The 21,727-nt window shown below is 42.4% G+C and overlaps 1 protein-coding gene across 1 annotated transcript in view; it reads right to left on the reverse strand.

Moving 5' to 3' along the window:
• The window catches only part of fam49al (family with sequence similarity 49 member A, like), a 53,833-nt gene extending 32,397 nt beyond the window's left edge, over positions 1-21,436 (reverse strand). Inside the window, exon 1 of the mRNA XM_042506448.2 lies at positions 21,134-21,436. The gene's annotated coding sequence lies outside the window, so the exon portion shown is untranslated. The remainder of the gene's footprint in view (positions 1-21,133) is intronic.
• Positions 21,437-21,727: the final 291 nt, after the last annotated feature.

Consider the following 21,727-nt stretch of genomic DNA (forward strand, 5'->3'; position numbering starts at 1 on the left):
AGTGAGCTAAAACATGGTAAATAGCTCAGCAGCTCAGAGAGGAACTAGTGAGGTGATGTAATATGAGAGTTTGTCACTATGAGCTATCCCAGTCATGTAAGATGTAGTCCTTTTATCTATTAGTATTATTATGAAAAACTATTATAGTTGCTTTAAGTGTCCCATGATGGTCCCAATGGAGTGATACCATTTGAGTTATAACATTTCTGTATTACAGTTAAGCACTCCTGGATCACAATCAGAAACAAAAGATTTATAACTTCAGTCCAAAATTATCTGATTTCCCTTCCAAAAGCAATATCTTGTCTTATCAGAGAACCTAGAAGGTATTTCTTCATTCCCCATTTGTACATTTTAATAACGGATTAAGCTCGTAGAGATTATCCCATTCACTGTGCATCTTACAATTCCAGCACTGTCTTACTGACTGGTGTAACTATTAACACTACTGCTGCTGCCCTTGCATCATCGAATCTCATCAATAGAGAGTGCAGACAGGAAAAAGGTGGGGGCCCTATGAAGAATAGTTGCCAGGGAAACACAGCTTCTTATTCTCATGGAAATACACAGTAGGGAACTGTTCAGTGTTAGCAATCAGATGGATGGATGATGGATGACGGATGGATGGATGATGGACAAATAGATAGCTGGATTGACAGATGAATGGACAGATGGATGGATGGACAAATGGATGGATGGATGGATGGATGGATGGATGGATGGATGGATGAATAGACAAATAATAGAGGGAAGGACGTACGGAAGGACAGATGATGGATGGACAGACAGACAAATAATAGAGGGAAAGGCGGACGGACGGACGGACGGACGGACGGATGGATGGACAGACAAATGATAGAGGGAAGGATGGACAGATGGATGGAGGGCAAACGGATGATGGATGGATAAATGGATGGATGGAGTGATGGATGGAGGCACAGACAGATGGACGGATCATGAGTGGATAGACAGACAGATGGATGCAGATAGTGAATGAATGGGCAGATGGATGTAGGGACTTTTACTAAATTGCCTAATGCCTATTGATCTCTCTTCTTTGTGAAAGGGCAAAGGTCAAGTACTGCACAGGATGCTGAGGTCAAGAGAGTTGACTGAGGCACTGAGGTTAACCCTGCTGGACAGAGTGAAGGTAGACTCCATCTTTTTATCTGCTTTGCTGAGTCTTTCTCTTTTGGACTTCTGAAACCAACATGATTTGTAACCTAAACTGTGTCTGAGTCTTTTCTGTCACCACTAAAAGGCTCTCTTCATGTACATTTCCTTGTGTTTCAAACCACAGAGATGAAGTTGTTTTATGCACAGTGTATCATTAAAGAAAAACAGCTCTCTGCAGCTGTTGTCATAAATATTAATAGCTTTTTCAGATTCAAATTGAGAGCAGACATAATTTCTCTCCAGCTTCAATGCCCTGACTACAGTTCGATGGATTAATATTTTCATTTCTGTTCATTAGTTGAGTGCTTTACTTTGCCATCAGAGCAACTGTTTGCTTTCTGATTAATCTGATATACACACAAACTTAAACCTCTGTCTCTGCTGGCTATACAGCATGTGAGTTTGAGATGCAACTGCATACACTTTTATAAGATTTAGTTAATCCGTCACTATCAATCTTTCATACTACTCCGTTTTGGATGTATTAGAACAAAGTCCAAACAAAACAGGATAGTAATATAGTTAAATTGTAAGCACTTAGTAAAACTGAGTGTTTGATGAATGTGCTCCGTAAATGGTGCATGGACCTGCATTTGTACAGCACCACTCAAGGCACTTTGTGCCACATTTACACAGTGACTACTGTACAAGGTGCCACCTGCTCATCAGTTAAACATTCACACACACTCACACACCAATGGAACAGCTATCAGGAGCAATTTGGGTTTGCCCAAGAGTACTTTAACATGTGGACTGGATTACCTGCTCTCCCTCCTGAGCCACATCCACCCTCCCTACATTGCAACACTAATGTAGTTCATACAGATAGGTAACAAATGAAAGGAAACAACAACATTAAGTGTCTCAATAAGGGTCTGCCGACAGCGCCTAGGGGTTAACAATATACCACATCTTGTTTGGGCCCTGATGAGGATGTATGTTGAACTGTTGGGCTTTTGATTCAGCAAAATGCTGTTGGTATGCAAAGAAGAGGAAGGTCACAATATGTGGTTGAAAGCTTCAGAAACAACATGGTTTTTCAGCTGAGAAATTTTTTTTGGTTATGTATGTTCAGAGCTGCTTTGCAAAGATCTGTGGGATGGGATGCGGATCTTCCTAAAGATATCACCTTATTTAGTGTTTGTACTGCTTATCTAAGATCTGATGGCTTTAAAAGTCCAGACGTACCAAACTGACATAAAAAAAACAGTGACGGCAAAGCAGACTGCTGCCTCACCTCATGAGGCCTGTTTCTCATGAACATGGACACATAGCAAACACAACAGCCAACCATTACATCCATTCTCAACTCTCACTGTAACACCAGCAGGTGAGCACCGTCTGTTCATTCAAAAAGAGAAACATGAAGACCATCTTGATGCTAGGTATCCAGTTAGCAGATGGAACAAATGGCAAATGTTACCATGCACCTGTGAACAACAACACTGCTAACAGGCCCAATGGCTAAAGACAATTTTTTTTACCTCATATAATAAGTTTATTTTGATCACACTACCTCTTGATTTTTTTAAAGGTATTTCGGGGGGCCAGGTGAGCTACTGGGTGCCCTACACTCCCTCTTGATATACTGAATCGACAGAAAAGAAGCCAACAGGGGTTGACAAGGGCCCGCTAGGGGGGTGGATGCTCACAGACAGTGAGAGTGACTGACTTTGACACTGGTGTGTCAAAGCACTGGTGTGTCAAAGCCTTTAAAGATCATAGCATACGATTCATCCATCCATCCATTTTCTTCCACTTATCTGGAGTCGGGTTGCGGGGGCAGCAGCCTAATCAGGGAAGCCCAGACTTCCCTCTCCCCGGCCACTTCTTCCAGCTCTTCTCGGGGGATCCTGAGGCGTTCCCAGGCCAGCTGAGAGACATAGTCTCCCCAGCGTGTCCTGGGTCTACCCAGGGGCCTCCTACCGGTAAGACGTGCCATGAACACAAGCCACCTCATCTGGCTCTTCTCAACGCGGAGGAGCAGCGGCTCTACTCCGAGCTCCTCCCAGATGACCGAGCTTCTCACCCTATCTCTAAGGGAGAGCCCAGCCACCCTACGGAGGAAGCTCATTTTGGCCACTTGTACCTGCGATCTTGTTCTTTCGGTCACTACCCAAAGTTCGTGACCATAGGTGAGGGTAGGAGATCGAGAGCTTTGCCTTTTGGCTTAGCTCCCTCTTCACCACGACAGATTGGTGCAGAGTCCGCATTACTGCAGACGCTGCACCGATCCGCCTGTCGATCTCCCGCTCCATCCTTCCCTCACTCGTGAACAAGACCCCAAGGTACCTAAACTCCTCCACTCCCTTTTCTGGCTGAGAACCATGGCCTCGGATTTGGAGGTGCTGATTTTCATCCCAGCCACTTCACACTCGGCTGCAAACCGATCCAGTGATAGCATGAGGTCATGGCCTGATGAAGCCAACAGGACTACATCATCTGCAAAAAGCAGGGACCCAATCCTGAGGTCACCAAACCGGACCCCCTCAACACTGTGGCTGCACCTAAAAATTCTGTCCAACCCTCACCGGAAATGAGTCCGACTTACTGCCGGCAATGCAGACCAAGCTCTGGCACCGGTCGTACAGGGAATGGATGGCCCGTATCAGGGGGTCCAATACCCCATATTCCCGGAGAAGCCCCCACAGGACTCCCAGAGGGATACGGTCGAATGCCTTCTCCAAGTCCACAAAGCACATGTGGACTGTTTGGGCAAACTCCCATGCACCCTCAAGGATGCTGCCAAGGGTCCAGAGCTGGTCCACAGTTACACGACCAGGACGAAAACCGCATTCCTCCTCCTGAATAGACCCTACCAGGGAGGCTGAGGAATGTGATCCCCCTGTAGTTGGAACACACCCTCCAGTCCCCCTTCTTAAAAACAGGCGACCACCCCCCAGGTATGCCAGTCCAGAGGCAATGCCCCTGATGTCCACACAATGTTGCAGAGTCATGTCAACCATGACCCCATAACATCCATGGCCCTAACGAACTCTGGGCGGACCTCATCCACCCCCGGGGCCCTGCCACCGAGGATCTTTTTGACCACCTCGGCAACCTCAGCCCCAGAGATGGAAGAGCCCACCCCCGAGTCCCCAGGCCCTGCTTCCTCACTGGAAGGCGTGTTGGTGGGATTGAGGAGGTCTTCGAAGTATTCCTTCCACTTATCCACAAAGTCCCGAGTCGAGGTCAGCAGCACCCCAAAGCCGGAAGTCATTCTCCATGGCCTCACCGAACTCCTCCCACGCCGGGGTTTTTGCAGCTTTATACACATGACACAGTCAGTGATGATAACATGAATTTTTCGTTTCTCCATTAATATAGTGAAGTTTATCCTTTAATTTGTCATAATTCTGTGTCAACAATGTTGATGTGCTTTTCTTTGTTTGAAGTATTTCAAGTCAAAAGTAATCAACCAGATTCTAGGAAGACTTAAATATTGGCGATGCCACTCTATGAGCCCCGTCATGAATTAGTGCCCTGCTAATCAAATATTAGACTACTCTGCAGTCTCCAGAGAGCAGACACTGAGACAGAAGTCTGGCCAGTCTTTAAATATAGCTGCTTTTTCAGCATCCTCAGAAAGAGATGGCAGGAGAGCGAGAGGGTCTGAGGGGGGAGGAGAGGGGAGAGAGCAGGAGATCATGGAGTCTTTGTATGTAGACATCTGTCCGTTTAGAGTCTGTGGTACTCAACTCATGTTAGATCAGCTCACTGAACAGGTCCTTCTTTCAAAGAACCACTGGTGATTATTCTTACTCTCACTATCTCTGTCACTCTACCCCCCCTTATATGCAGCCATTCATTCACTCATCTTCTCACCACGCACCCCTTTGACCTCTTCCTCCTTTAATGTGTCTTTTATATCCTCCCTCCATCCTTTCCGTCTTTGTTCTCTGCATACTTTCCCTAAAGGTAGAGACGAGTGCGGCAGGCTGCGGATAAATCTCCAGCTCACATGTGTGATTTGTGAGACAGGAGGAGAAAAGAGGAAGATGTGGAGTGAACTCAACACCCACCTAAACTCAGTTATTGCTCTGTTTGGTTTGGAGAAAAGGTGAATTATATAATGTACAGTTAGTATTCTGTACATGGCTGTGAGAAGCATCGTGCTGAGGCTGCTGGAGGACTGGAGGGAAACTGGGTGATGATCATATGATACTGGAGGTCAGTGTGGTGGGAGGAGAGGGGAAGAGAGGAGGAAAGAAGTGAGAAGGACAGGAGAGAAGAGCAAAAGGAAAGCAGAAGCAAAGGAGAGAAGAGGTAAGGAAAGTAGAAGATAGAAAAGGAAAGAACAAGACAGGAGAGAAGAAGGAAAGGAAACGATAGGAAAGGAAATGATAGGAAGGGAAGCAAGAGGAGGGGAGAGAAAAGGAGATGAAAAAGGAGAGGAGAGGAAACAATAGGAAAGGAGACAAGAGGAGAGGAGAGGAAACAATAGGAAAGGAAACAAGAGGAGAGTAGGAAAGGAGAGGAAACAAGAGGAGAGGAGAGGAAACAAGAGGAGGAGATAGAAGGAGAGGAGATAAAAGAAATTTTGAAGACAGAAAAGGAAAGGAGAAGATAGGAGAGGAAATGAGAGGAGAGGAGAAGAGAGGACATGAAAGGAGATGAGAGGAGAGGAAATTAGAGAAAACAAGAGGAGAGGAAAAAAAAATGAGAGGATATGAGAAACAAGAGGAGAGGAAACCAAGGAGAGGAGAGGAGACAAAGAGCTGGTTTCAGGAGTATAATGGGAGGTGGCAGCGTCAAAGCCAGCAAGACCATCGCTAAAGATTGACCACCGATGGCATACTACAGCCAATTTGCCTCAGGCCCACATACACACACACACATTCATACACAATTATAGATACTGCCGTCCCTCGCTGAGGTGAGGAGGGAAGGAGAATAAAAGGGGAGAGTGGCTAAGCATGAGAGCGAAGGATGGAGCAATAGAGAAATTGCAATGGAAGGAGGAGGTTACAATTCTTCAGCATTGCCCCTCCCCCTGCTCTCTCTCTCTCTCACACACACACACGCACACACAGGCTGAGTTTGAGTCCAGAGCAGCACAGTGCCTCATGAAAGGGCGATTGCAAATGAGCATTGTGATTCTGTGCTTCAAGGCTGACAAAGAAAAAGGGGAGGATGAAATGAGAGACAGGAAAATGTCAGAGAGAAGCAGACTGTGGTGTTTTTAAGCTGTATGTGAATCCACTCTCAGTGCGGAGCATGCTCCAGTATGATCATTTTTCACTTGAAATTAAGAAGTAGGGCAATAACGCAGGGACTGGATTATTTGCTCAGAGGTGGATAAAAGTGAGCTCTAATGTCTCTGTTGTGCAGATATTATGAAGCTTTGTATGCATTAGGAGCATTTGCGTTAGCTGTGTCCAGTCTGCTGTTTATTAAAGCATGGAACATGAAAGCTTATTGGTAATATAATTCAGCTCCAGCGCTGTGTTTTCTTTATTTTCTCCAGCACACAGATTAATATATGCCTTATATTTAATGTAGCCATTAATATTTGAATACCAGCTTGTGGCTCAGGGGTGTTTTGAACCTTGGAGGAGCAGAGTTGGAGAAATTGCAGCTTTGAAGCAGAGTTTTCTCTGTGAGCTCCGGCTGTCAGACGATGAATGGATGTACAGCGAGCTCTTGTTAGCTTTATTTGTAAAGTGGGATACCAATTAGCTGCTATCAGAAGCAGCACTGGAGGCTTTTAGGGGTCTACACACACCAGTATGGGGGCTCAGGATGTAAGTATGTGTGCATGCGCATACCTGTGTGTTACTGTCATTGCTAGGGCAGTAACAGCAATGACAACAACGACAGCAGCCCCCCCCCTTACTTGTCCTTCCATGACCCCCCGCTATCTGTAAACAAAGACAGCAGCCATATATGTCTGTACAGCCAGCCACTCTTTGTCCCTGATGAACTGCTTACACACAGCTAGATATGGGTCAGTGTGTGTGTGTGTGTGTGTGTGTGTGTGTGTGTGTGCATGTGTGTGTTTACATTTGAACTTAATTTATTGGGTTGAAGATCGAGTAGAATTGATTTGAATAGAGCTAAATTGTACTGTGTGTGTGTGTGTTGTGCAGATGCCTGTACGTACAGCATGATTTTGTGTGTGCATGTAATTACTTTACACTGAGCTGATTTGACTTGAATTAAATAGAACTAAACATCTGTGTGTGTGTGTGTGTGTGTGTGTGTGTGAGAGAGTGACAACGACTACTATAAAGCAGTACATAAAGGCAGTTTGAACTCACTCCCTGGCGTCTCGCTGTCTTGTGATTCTCCTCTCTCCTTCAACTCTCCTTCACTCTTTCAGCCCATTCATTGTCTGTCTGTGTCTTTTTGTCTGTCCACTTCCCTGCGTTCATGCATGCACAGCAGCCATTGTTCTCTTATTTAACTTAATTATACATTTAATTTCTATGGAGGTCAGAAATCTTAATTCCTACCCCAACTCTCTCAATTCTGTCTCTGTGTTGCTGTCTTTCAACTCAGTACAGTTTTTTTCACCTTTATTGGCTAGTAGCTGATATAAAGGAACAGAACAAAGAAGGATATGACATGCAACACAAGTGCCCTCAAAGGATCAAACTAGTATTGTGGTGATATGCGTCTAAAGTCATCCTACTTACAAATTCTTAGCAGCTTTAAAGTCTTTAATGTGTAAAAAATAGAAACATGGCTGTAAAATGTACACTGTAGCCCCTTTACCACTGAAAAAAAAAACAACTAACACTTTCTAACATCTGACTTTTTTATGGAATGGGAAAGGTAACAATCAGCATTCACACCAGTATCAAATAACATTGCAGTACTCACAGGTATACATCATCAGTATTAATGGAAATACAACACCAAGATGAATACACAAATTTTATCTCCTTAACCGCACCAATGACACACCACCATGAAATACCATACGTCCAAGCAGTACATCTGCCCAAGCAGCACTCAAACATCGATCCAAATTAGTCTGCACTGATTACACTAATTTTGGTGGAAAAGGAATATATTTTATCCCAATGGCAATAGAAATTACTAGGCAAGTTTTGAAAACAAAAATAGAATCAAACTTTCGGAAAAGCATTTCGCTTTCTCTTGCACAAAACAGTAGAGTAGACGTCTGGATCACTGTACATGTCTCCGATTTTTTAGTACCCCTCAAAGGTTTGGTGTTTTGCACACTGACTATGTTTACGAGCACATCGGTGTTCCACTATTAATATGAACATTTTTCTGATTTTGTAACGGAGCACCCTTAGATCAAGACATGGGATGTGTTGGTTTTAAACCATGTCCTGGGTGAACACTCGATTCCAATTGGCTACTGGATGTCTGCTTAACAGGGATAATGGACACTTACTAATGAATTCCAGTGAAACTGTCTGTTCACCGTTCAAAACAGTATATTATATTATCAGCTGGTATCCAACATTAGTTAAGGACACAGTCAATGCTTCTGTCTGTTTTTTTTTTATTATATTGTTTTTTTGTAAACATTATTTTTGGGCTTTTTTGGCTTTTATTAGATAGAACAGCTAGAGTGTGAAAGTGGAATCAAACCCAGGACCAGTGCAGCAAAGTCATAACCTTTTTGTACATGGGGCACCCACTCTACCATGTGAGCTACTCAGCACCCCGATACCTCAGTTTATTTACAACACTGAGTTTTAATGACTTTCAAAGAGGCAACCGACGGACGCGCAGCAGAGGATGGGTCACGCCTCCGTGTCAGCTATTAAAAAGTGATAATGTACAACTTGTAGGGCATCTTTTCTTACTTATTTTAGATTCAGGAGCATTCTTTAGACATAAATACAGCACATTCAGAATATACGTGTCAACTGGGCTTTTTTACCACAGCTGGCAACAGACGGCCTCTTGCCTGTTGACTGTCAGCTCTGTGTGTTGCCATGGATGTGTTGCAAACCAATTAGCAAACGGTCAAGGCTGGGAAATGGATGCATGCCAAAAAGAATATTCAACATTACTGATCAGAGGGAGAAACACACCTACTTCTAAACTTTATGAAATAGTTGGATATTAACAAGTTTTTGGATATGCACAATGATCACAATGCTGAGTTTTCAGAGCATGCACATCTGCATGTAAATAGGAATATTAGTAAAACACACACACACACACACACACACACACACATATATATATATATATATATATATATATATATATATATATATATAGCAGGAATATTGTTTTGAGTAAAGGCAAAAACCAGAATAAAACTTGCAAGTAAACGTAGTCAGTGATGGCTGATGAATGGTGACGTCATCCTCAGGCCAGAAAAATTATGCAACATGCAAAACTTCAAGTTAGCTGTTCTAGCAGCCAATATCACAGCTGACTGAAAATCATGCGAGTGTAATGGAAACATCACTCACTACTGCAAAATAACCCCAACAGAAAGCAGTTAACATCTAAAAAGAACTAAAGACTAAAAACAAAACTAAAAGGTCACAACAGAATGTCTGATTATCAATAAATATAAAGTGCAATCACTGTTGTGTAATATCAGCAAAAACGGAACTCATTGCTGTAAACAGCTTATATTTGTGAGTGGTACATACAGTACACTATTACTATGTAGTGTGGAAGTGGGACACAGCGTGTGCCGCAGCACATGACCACAGAGAATGAATGAATGGGCTGACCTCTGACACCAGTGTGACCTAGAATCTATATACAGCTGAGTGCGTCGAAATCATCCACTCTCATGTGCCGGGAAGAGCCGGCGTGTCCTTGATGGAGGGGATGCTCCATCACACTGTGCTGTAGTGTGTCTCATGGCAGAGGATGCAGTGTTATACTACTCCTGGTTCCACTGGGAGGGGCACTATAGCAGCATGTAATGTATGGGCTAAAGCTGACGCAGAGAAAAAATCACTGATGGAACAGGATGAGAATGAACTAAAAAGAAAGTCCATTTGGGAGGTTTTGGTTGATCCCTGGAGTGAAAGTTTGAAATCTTGGCTGTTTATTTTGGAGTTACATGACTATTCTTTGTTTTTTGATGCAAAAGAATTATACATACAGTAGATTAATCCTCACTGGCTCAAGCTGAACTAATTAGCAAGCGTGTGTTTGTGTGTGTGTGTGCAGAAAGGGGAAAAAGAGAGAATCTATGTGTATCATCTCACAAGCCTGATCAAACACTGAAAAGGAGCATGGCTGCCAGCATCCCAGCATGCCCACGGCTGATCTGGCACACACACATACACACACAAACAACATAGCAACATACAAAGACATAAAGCGAGGATGCTGAAATAAGAATTGACCACTGGCTAAGCCCCAGCCTCCTTGGTTACTGTTGCTATCCTTGTCAAGCTTTCCATTCTTGCATGACATGTACAGTTTACATTGAAAGACTATCATTTACAATTTACTAATGTCTAAAACACTGGTGATGTCTGAACAGATGTTGACAAAATCTGGCTCTTTATTATCACCAGTTTATGATACATGGAGAAGACATGCAAAGGAGCAGCTGTAGCCTACTGCAGAAATGGAGTCAGATTCCATGATCAGACAGTAATTCTGCAGAGACATAACTCTGTTTGCCATGCAAAAACAACAGAACAAGCAACACAAAGGCTATGGTGGTTATAGTTAAAAGGGAGATATGGTTTTTTTTTAAATACTGCCAACAAATTTACACTTTGTTGGCAGTATTAAAAAAAACAACATATCTCCCTTTTAACTTTTCAAACCAAATGAGGATTGATTGATATTTTTGGCAATGTTGACTGAGTTTACAGAGCTGCTAGCATTAGCCTACACTGTGACAAAGGCAGAGGCTTTCAGGACATCTACATTGTAGGTAAATACAACACAATGGATCAAGCTAATCTGGAACCCTACAAATGAGGAAGAGGAATGACGGGCGTGATGTTTAATACGGCTGCTGCTTTTTAAATCTTCTGCGATGGGTCCTACACTTAAACACGTCATCAAAACATCACACTCATGCCGCCCATGGTCACGTCTTTCTGGTTTAACAGACCTCGTTTTGGCGCTGTTACTATCTCTGTTCCCAGCTCAGAGGCGAGACTTCTCTCCCTTCTTTCAGTGATTATACAAAATGGCGAGGCGGCATGACGGCATGATATTCTTAACAGGCAGTGTAAATGCGGCTACTGATGGAACAACCATCACTAGCAATTTAGGGTTCATTATCTTGCCAAGGGATTCTTTGATGACATGTTGACTGGAGGAGCCGGAGATCAAATCGCCAATCCTCTGATCAGGGAATGAGCCACATTACCTCTGAGCCACAGCTGCTCCACCTAGTATATTATTTTTACTAGAGTTTGACAGACCCGCTATGCCTGGTTATGGTTGCTAAAATATGATTGGAAAATTGCCATTCAGGCTGTTGGCAATCGTGCAGCTAAAGTTAAGCGGAGAGGAGATTTAATAGAGAACCCCAGAAATGAGTCCTAAATCCCAGAAATGAGTTAGCATTTCAGCATCCCTGGTTCCCTCATCTTGAAGTCAGTGTTTGCTTAAGAGACTTTCGTGTTGTGTTCTTTGACATAAAACATGTCAGTAAATGCCCCATGTGAACTTTGAAGCTTTTATTTGTCTTAAAAAAGACGGTTGCTAAAAAGTGGCTAAATGAGAATACAGAACATCTTTACAGCCTCATTGCGGTGGCAGCATTAGCTTTTTACCTCTGGAGTTCATTTGTGAAGATTATCTCACTGAACAAAATGTGTTTGTCAAAGAGCTTTTTTTTGTTTTTAGCAATCCAAAATCCAATAGAAAAAAATCCCACAGGCCTTTTGACAAGGGAACCAGGATGATGATAACTTCCATGACGACATACAAAAAAAAGTCATCCCTGGGGCACTGTATACTATGACTATGATCAACAGCACAGTCAAACACAGCCTGAGTTTAACACTAAATGCACCCATATTCACCTTGAGCCTCAGTAACCAAACATTTCGTTTTATCATCCAGCAGAACTTATTAAGAGAGCCGGAGCCTCCATTGTGATACCATTGCTAAATAGATAATTTGCCTCTTCACATATTACACACTAATTGCAACACAGTCTCTTCCTCTCCTCCCGCTCTGCTCTCTTTAGCTCCATCGGCCTAAATTGACTTCACCTTCCCATTGAGCTGGGTTATTGATGCTAAATATGACCGCAGGGTGGCATTTGTGCTGTCCATCGACGTTAGTGGACAGCAATTGATCTGATCAGCATACAACAGGCCATGATACTGTAGGAAGTCCTCAAAGAGCACATCTGGAGTAATCTGATTACATCCAGAAATTCACCATCTCCTCTTTTATTGCCATGGAAGGAGAGAGTTTGACAAGCCAAGTCATGTCTGGTTAGACACTGAGTCAAATAAGACATAGAGGATTCACTGTGGCCCGTCTCTATGTCCCACCCAATGTAATATCACACATTTCAAAGAGTTTCAGCAGGACACCCATAACAAGGACGATAACCGACTTTAATAAGACTTTTCAGTAGTTTCCACAAGTGCCATCCAACATCCAGAGTTAGGTAATATGATCAAAGAGTTATTATCAGATCTGGGCTCCCTTGTCACTATGAATAAATCTCACTGTCTCCTAAATCTATTTCCTCACTGGTTCAGTGGGTTATTTCACAGACATGTTGAATTAAAGAATCCCTCGTTTCCAAACTTGTTAGGCGAGTGTTTTAATCAAGTGCTGAGTCTCATTTCTTTCAAACCAAGTGGAATGGAGGATTAGAGAAGTTTGTTTTCTGCTAAATCACCTTTTCATGAATTAAGTGTTTCATTGTCAACTTTGGAGGACCCTCGTTCCTCTTTGTTTCAGCAAACTGTCACTCAAAGGAAATTCCTGAAACAAGTGACAGAGTTGTGAAATTTGAACTGCGCAAGGATAAGTGACATTACCGAGCAGAATCTTAAATTTCTCTTTAGAAAATGGTGCAATGTTTTGAGAAATATGCGAAATATGAGTCCGGAGAAGGGTGAGAGAATTTTCAAACCCCCTAACTGGGACCCTTAAGTGAACTCCATGTTTTTGCATGCATACGTTCACACTGATCCATGCACCATAAGCATTTTAATCGGTTTAGCACACTAATGGAGCGTTCCTTTTCACTCTGACGAGGCCATGAACTTAGCATTTTTGTTGCCAGGTACCTTACAAAAGACTAACTGACAGGGTCATGTGTGGCTCAGGTGGTAGAGCAGTTTGTCTTCTGATCAGAAGGTTGGCGGTTCAATCACTGGCTCCTTCAGTTAACATGTGGAAGTTACTGGGCAATATATTGAACCCCAAATTGCTCCAGATGGCATTCCATCTCTCTTGGGTATGACAGCTGACTGCTAGCAGGGCTGTGCAATATGACAAAATATATCATCTGACTTTATTTGGTTTGCATCATTTGATATTACATTTTGTGTTCGCCCGTGTGGCCAAGAGGGCTTCCACACGACTGGACTGGAGAGCTGTTTCTAGCTCACAGTGGATGAATCCTCATACTGCGGTTACAGTTTAACTGCCTGCTGTCTGTATTTCATTTACTAATTTTGTATTTAAGTAGTTTACAGGAGTTCAGAGGAGATTTCAAAATACCCAGTTATATGTTGTGTTTCATGATATAGTCTAAAAATATCATAATATTATTTTAAAGCCATCTCGCCCAGCCCTAACTGTTAGCATAATGTCATGTTCTGTCAGAAAGAGCTTAAATGCCATGGCAACAGCCTTTACGACAGCACACTGATTGATTGACACACATAGGCTACATTCACATTACAGGGCTTACAGCTCATTTCTGATTATTTCCCCCAGAATCAGTCTTTGTGCCTACACTGTTAACATATACGTTTGAAGTTATCTATATCTGACAGCAGAGTAAACACATCTCTGCCCGAAAATGCCTCACATGGGACCAATAATATCATACATGTGCAGTTAACATATTTGTGAAACAGGCATTTGGGAAGAAATATATGATAAAATTGTGCAAGCTTTTTCTCCTAAATTTGATTTGCTAATGAATACTTATTATGCAAACGTAGGTCAGCGGACTGTCCAACTATCATTATCAGGGTCAGCCAATCAGAGGGAGAGTAGGGCAGATCTTGAACAGATATTTGTCGGGACTCGGGACAAGTAGCATGAAAGGAAGACAAGATTGATGCCACTCTCACATCTTTACAGTAAATGCGAAACTGTAGCCAGCAGATGTTTAGCTTAGCTTAGCATAAAGACAGGAAGCAGACGGAAACAGCTAGCCTGGCTATACTGAAAAGTAACAGTTTGTCCACCATTACCTCTAACTCCCTAAATAATACATCAAATCTTGATTGTAGCCTATATTCTGAACAACCAAAGCCTAAGAGCCTTTTTTCCATGTTGAGGTTGCTAGGCAACCAGCAGACTGAAGGAAGTTACTGTTTCTGGCCAAAAAATAGCTTGGCAGTCTAAAACCTCAACTTGTTTTTGCTCTTACTATTTGTGTAGACAAATGAGATGTAATGCATTAATTAAAGAGCTTTAAAAGTGTTGGCTGATTTTGTTACCTTTGGAGAAAGTTAGGCTAGCTGTGTCCCCCTGTATCCAGTCTTTATGCTCAGCTAAGCTAACCAGCTGCTACTGAAGCCTCACATCTAACAGACCGATGTGAGAGGGGTATTGATTTTGTCATCTAACTATAGGCAAGACAGCAAATCAACACTTTTCCCAAAACATGACACCATTATTTTTAAGAAATCTAAGCTTGTTGGAGTTATGGTAAGACACTAGGTAGATAACACACAATTTTGTCTTTACCACCACGACTCAGGTTCAAGTCTGGCTGGGGTCTTTTGCTGCAAGCTATCCTCTCTTTCTCTCTCTCCCAACTAAAGCAGAAATGTTAAAAAAGAAACCAAAAATTGTAAAACTTAAAAAACGATTAAAATCATTACTTACAGATGCTTGCTTTCATGCTACTACTTTTTATGACTTTTAAATATGCTTTTTTTGGGTTGTTTTTATCTTTGGGTTTTTTCAATGCAAATGCTTTTATCTTGTAGCACTCTGAGATTTGTTCCAAATGTAAAGTGCATTACAAAAAAATGTGTTATTATTATTATTATTAATAATATTATTATTATTATTATTATTATTATTATTATTATTATTATTATTATCAATTTTCATGTTGGCAACATCCCCACTTTCTCTTTTGACCACAGCTCTCTGACCCATTATAGTATGTACTGAATATACTTTTGCATACATACAGCCTCCTGCATGCTTTATCTCTGTCATACCACCCAGTGCCCCTTTAACAGGATCATCTCTGCTCTGTGGGAGTAATCCCTAATTCCTCACAATACTGGCTTAAAAACCAAAAGATTACCAGGTGGTGACGGATCACATGTCAAATTCCCAAATTACCTCAACCCTGCCTACTCTGCTGGCCTGATCCAACCTCTGAACTCCAGTGACAACAAAAGGATCATCAACAGGAAGGATAAAAGCTCGAGTGACAGATGTTTGAATGACAGATGTCACAGCTGCAAAGACGGGTTGGCCAGTCAACAAGATTAAGAGTGTTTTCGATGAAATTTGAGTGTCAGGCATTTTTCAGGGATCAGCTGGGTGGCATGGACAAACATATGGATGATGTTGTATTTTAGTCAAAGGATTGAATGCAACATGTGTGTCCATCCTCTTGTTCCTGGCATCATAATACAGTAGTGGAAGTCTGTCTGATGAGCTTTTCTAAGTTTAAAAAAGAGCAATAATCTACCACTGAATCACGTACAGCATGTTTAAAGATAGATGGGGTTTTAATAAACACATTGTTCTCAAAATGAAATCATGCCATTGTCCAATATGAAGATCAGAAACTGGCTTTACCCTTTGAGACCTGGATCAGCATCAGTTTTCTTGTGCTGCATTAAGATGCCTTTTACAGGCTCACTAACCCTTTGAAACCAGAGCAAATTGGTTTGATTTCTTTCTAAATTAATGGGGAAATGGCAGTGTACAATTTGGTGAGAAATATCCCACAAATTGCAAGAAAGAAAGAAAGAAAAATACCTGATTTAAAAAAAATAAAATGTTCATAAATCTATAATCATAATTGTTCTAATTATATATTTAAAATTAGGTTAGGTTTTGGTCTTTTTTTTCCTTTCTTCATTTTATGTTTATATTCAGGTAATTCTTTTGTAACTTATTTTTCTTGGTATTATTTTAATTTATTTCTTGCACATTTTGGGGCCAGGTCTTCTTAAGTTGTTCATTGCCTTCTCACCATGTTATTTGCAAGTGATCAAAACAATTTGTGCAGGCTTCAAAGGGTTAAAATGATATGAGAATTAGGAAATAATGAAGACAGCAGAAAAATGTCCTACTGTGTCCGTACTTTGATTTGGATGCTACACTGCAGGCTTTGAAATGTTCTTTCAGGCTGTCCTATTAGCATCTACTGAATGTCAAAATGTTTTGACAAAAGGCGTGAACCATGACGCTTTGGAGTAGCTGCACACATTTCCATGTCACTGTACATGTCACTCATCTGCCTTATTTGTAGGCTGTCGGTGGGGTTATGCTGCAACCTCAGCTATGTCGACTGGGCTGGGCGAGATCATCACACATCCTTAAACCTGATGGGCTGTGTGGACAGGGCTTCTAAGGTGAAAAATACTGAGGACCCGTTCAGATTACCCCTCCCCTCCTTCTTCCTCTTCTTTTCACTTGTACTGACCCAGGGATCCCCAAGTTGCTTTGCATGTTAACATGTTTCTGTGGATTTTAGGACGTTTCTCTGATTTCTGGACATTTCTAGGATTTTAGAACACTTGTAGGATTTTAGAACAGGATTGTTCTAAAAAAGGAAGTTCTAAAAAATTATAGGATTTTGGGACGTTTCTGAGATTTTAGGATGCTACTACGATTTTAGAAGGTTTCTCAGATTTTAGGATGTTTCTGGGATTTTAGAACTTTTTTTTAGGATTTTAAGATGTTTCCAGGAGTTTAGGATTTTAGAACTTTTTTTTTTATTATAGCTCATTTTTATGCTTTTAGGGTGTTTCTTTGGGATTTTAGGGTATTTCTAGGATTTTAGGAAGTTTCTAGGATTTTTGGGCGTTTTTTCTGGCTTCAAGGATTTTAGGACATTTCTGGGATTGTAGCATGTTTCAAGGATGTGTCTAGGATTTTTTTTACATTTCTCGCATTTAAGGACATTTCTAGGATTTTTTGACATGTCAAGGATTTGAGTACATTAGGGGCTTAGCGAAGACCTCTGTTGTGGGATCCTCCACTGACACTTTTTTGATAAACAAGCTCTATTTTGATGCTGTTTTATGCACTCTGGCACCTTATGTATACTAAAAGTACAAAACAATTTCCAGTGTGAATCATTTTCACACACAGTAAGTAGAGTATCACTGCTCTAACCTTACATACCCCCATCCTCTATTCCCTTGACATGGAATAAGTAACATGTCGGGGCCATAACATTACACACATCTGCAGCATGAAATATCATAAGATATATTGTGCACATGTGGACTTGGGTGTAATTGCTGTTATGACATGAATGACTTTATATTGTTGAGGAGAAAAGATTGAAATACATTATTACATCAAGAGAGCCTCCTCCACTATAACACCCCAACCCCCATTTCTATCTTCCGCACTGTCAAACCTGATAATCCCGACACATGCTACAGCAACCTCATAAAATACCACACCTCACATGGACAGAGGAAATGGGACATTGTGAGACACGGAGCACTAATCCTCTGCAAGACAGCAGGACAGAATGATTGTACAGCGCTGCCACCACATGCTGTCAACACCATTTTGTAGCAAGCGTTTTGACCCGATGAGAGTGAAGGAAGTGGCAGAATGGAAGGAGGTGGCAGAGACTGATTGGAGGGAAGAAATATTGAGAGCAGTGGTGAATTAACGAGTTAATGACGGAGCGAGAGAGATGAATAGATAGAGTGCACAAGGAGACAGACTGACAGACAGAGGAGAGGAGAGGGGGTGTGAGACAAAGAGTGACAGAGAAAGAGCGAGGAGATGCAGACAGGCATGTTTCTATGGGCGCTTAGGAAAGATTTGGGATGAGGGAATCTTGCATCATCGCAGCAGGCCAATGAAAAGGCTCGGTTAAAATGTTCAAAGGGAGTGTCCTAGCAACAGCAGAGTAAATACCATTTCAGCCACCATTCCATCCTAGAGCGAGAAAAAAAATATAACCCTCTACACACAGAGACACTTATTAACACACTCAGAGCACTCACATGCTCGCTGTTTCACTGCACCTTGCTGTTTATTCATACATGGAAACGGGTTGTAATGTGCATATTTTTGATTGAAAAACCTATATATCACTCACTGTATGTAAGCATACCTCACATGACTGTAATAGATAATGACATGCATGAAACATACATACATACATGTAGATAAGATATATGATATTCTGCACTATGTATAATTTTAAACAGTTGTGTGTGTACTGTGAAAATGACTGCATACATATAACCTTAGCAAAATTTCTTCATGTGTATTTATTAGTGATATATACATATATATATATATATACATATGTATACCTGTGTGTGTGTGTGTGTGTGTGTGTGTGTGTGTGTGTGTGTGTGTGTGTGTATGTGTGTGTGTGTTTGTGTGTTCACGTACAGTATATGTTGTATATGAACACGGTTAAACAAGTATATGTATCGCTATGACATATCTGCATACTGATTGGGATTTATAACAGTGTAGGTTACAACATCACCTTGTGAACTAAATCATTGTGTGTATATTTGTGTCCTTGCCTTTTCGTCAAAGTGAGGACAATTTATTTTTGCCCATAGAGTGAGGACATTTTTGGAAAGTGGGAAAATTTTGGCTGCTCCTCACTCTTCCAATGTCCTTTTTATTTCAGTGTTAAGACTTGGTTTTAAGCTTCAGGTTGAAATAAGGATAAGGTTAGATTTAGGTTAAGGCAGGGATACCCAGCTCACTTTGCTTGGAGGCCACTTTTGCAAAATCACAGGAGGCCAGGGGCTTGTCCAAGTGTCATACATGGATGTTTCTTCAATTTTAGGACATTTTTAGAATGTTGGACATTTCTAGGATGTTTCTAGGAATTTAGGATGTCTTTAGAATGTTGGATCTTTCTAGAATTTTCGGACATTTCTAGGATTTTCAGACTTTTGTAGGATTTTAGGAACTTCCAGGATGTTTCAGAGGTCGGAGGGTGTGGATGATCCTCTCCAGTGGCACTTCTTTTGATAAACAAGACCTATTTTGCCAGCATTTTTATGCATTCTGGCATCTCATGTATATTTAAAGTACTAAAACAATTTGCAGTGTGAATCATTTTATTTTTATTGTGAATTAGAAAATTGTTGGGGGGCACACTAACAGCACACTATGGGGGGCCAGATTTGGCCCGTAGGCTGTACATTTAGTATCACTGCATTATGTATTTCTTGGTCCTTACAATTATAGAAGTACTGGTTTGTGTGTGTGTGTGTGTGTGTGTGTGTGTGTGTGTGTGTGTGTGTGTGTGTGTGTGAGTATGTGTGTGTGTGTGTGTGTTGAAAGTCAACATGGCAGTAAATCATCATTTAATCTACTCATATGGATTATAAACAGAGTCAGTAGATTACAGAGGGGATAGACAGGGAGCACATCTTTCAATTACACATCTCTCCTGACCCGCCCATACACACTCAGATACCCACACCACTCCATTTATGCTCACTCTTTCCATCTTACTGGTTATCCATCTCTCCATCCACAGCATCGCTCTCTTATTCTCCCCCTCCACACACACAAAGAAGACCTGCCGAGCCACACGGTGGCTTCACCCTCTCTGCTCTGCCGCTTCATCTAACAACCTCACACATATCATTTCTCTCTCCCTCCGCAGGAATTCTGTCACATTTGAAATCCTGAAAACCCTTAGCCCTCATTCATTCATCCCTCCATTCAGGTTTTTTTCCTCCCTTCCTCCTTCCTTCCCTCCTCCCTGTTTTCTACTCTCGTCGCATGCACCCACCCCTTCAGATCAGCAGTGCAATGTGGGGCTATTGTTTTTAGCAGGCTGTTTGCACAATCACACACACAAACATACACACACACACACACACACACGCACACACTTCGAACCTAGCTCAGTGTATAAATTGAACGCCTTTTGGATTCTGAGATAATGCGTGTGTGATAATGGAGCTGGAGGCTTGACATGCATATTTACCCACATTGTTCCCAGAACACTCGAGTGCATCAGTGTGATATATGATGCATGTGTCGTGATGCTTCTAGGTCACATATGTCCTGTGACCACACCATCATCCATCACAGAGAAAATACACACAGTAACACACACACATATATGTGGACTCCATATTCTCCTGATGGATTCCTGCGAGTACACACAGGAAGGCTGGATCTTTGCTGAGCTGTGTGTGTGTATGCTCATGTGTGTGTGTGTCTGTGTGTGTGTGTGTGTGTGAGTGTAAATGTGTGTGTGACGTGTGTGACTGTGGCAGTGACCGTGCCGCTCTGGCTAAGCACTGCAGTGAAAGAGGACAAGCCCCAGTTGACCAGCCCCACGGGGTTGTAATGTAGTCGGGGCCAAATTCAGCGGTCCCTGCCTGCCTGCCTCCAGGATCCTGACCCTCACTCCCCATCCAGTCCGTCTGGCCACAGGCACCAGCACCATCCCTTAGCCGAATGTCCCTTTTAAAACCAGTCAGCCACCAGCCCCAGTCTAGTCTAACCCACATCCATCCTCCAGCCTCAGCCTCCGTCTCCAGAAAAGCCAGCACGCAGCCTGTCTTTAAGGTGCAGGGTGGGACTGTAAGGCCCTGTCCTCCTGTCACGGCTACCTATGAAGTGCTGCTGAGACACAAAATGAAGCAGAAGAAAAGAAGGCTCATCTTACCGGCTGGGCGTGCAGGAGGGGAGGATGATGCCTCGGACTCTTCCTTCTTCCTGGACCGAGGTTGAAGCACAGATGGATGCAGGGGAACAAAAGAGAAGGACGGAAAGAGACAACACACCACGCCAGTGGCTCGTGAGAGAATGAAGCGAGGAGAAAAGGGACGGAGGATGCAAAAAGGGAGGGAAAAAAGTCCTTGTGTTGCTTTTCGCGTCTTCCTTAGAGAGGCTCCTTTATCCTTGTGAGCCAGAGGGCTGTGGATTCACCTAAACACTGAGCACACGCACTGCCTCACGCCACACAGCCCTCCCTCTCTCTCTCTCTCTCTCTCTCTCTCTCTCTCTCTCTCTCTCCACACTAAAGAAGACAGCAGCTGTTGGTCTATGAGAAATAGAACGCTATGTCCCCCTCCCTCTCTCCTCCTACCACACTCGCTCACAAAGACCCCCATCACACACACACACACATACACACACCCACACACCCCCACACTCACCCAGCATGTCCTCACAACACCCCCTCCCCCTTTGACTAACATCTACCACTAGCCTGCTGGCAATAAGAGGAGGGGGCACCATTGTGAGTGTGTGTGTGTGT

The sequence above is a fragment of the Plectropomus leopardus genome, chromosome 17 (assembly GCF_026936395.1).
Source record: "Plectropomus leopardus strain MGB_pleo_1.0 chromosome 17, ASM2693639v1, whole genome shotgun sequence".
NCBI classification, from domain to species: Eukaryota; Metazoa; Chordata; class Actinopteri; order Perciformes; family Serranidae; genus Plectropomus; species Plectropomus leopardus.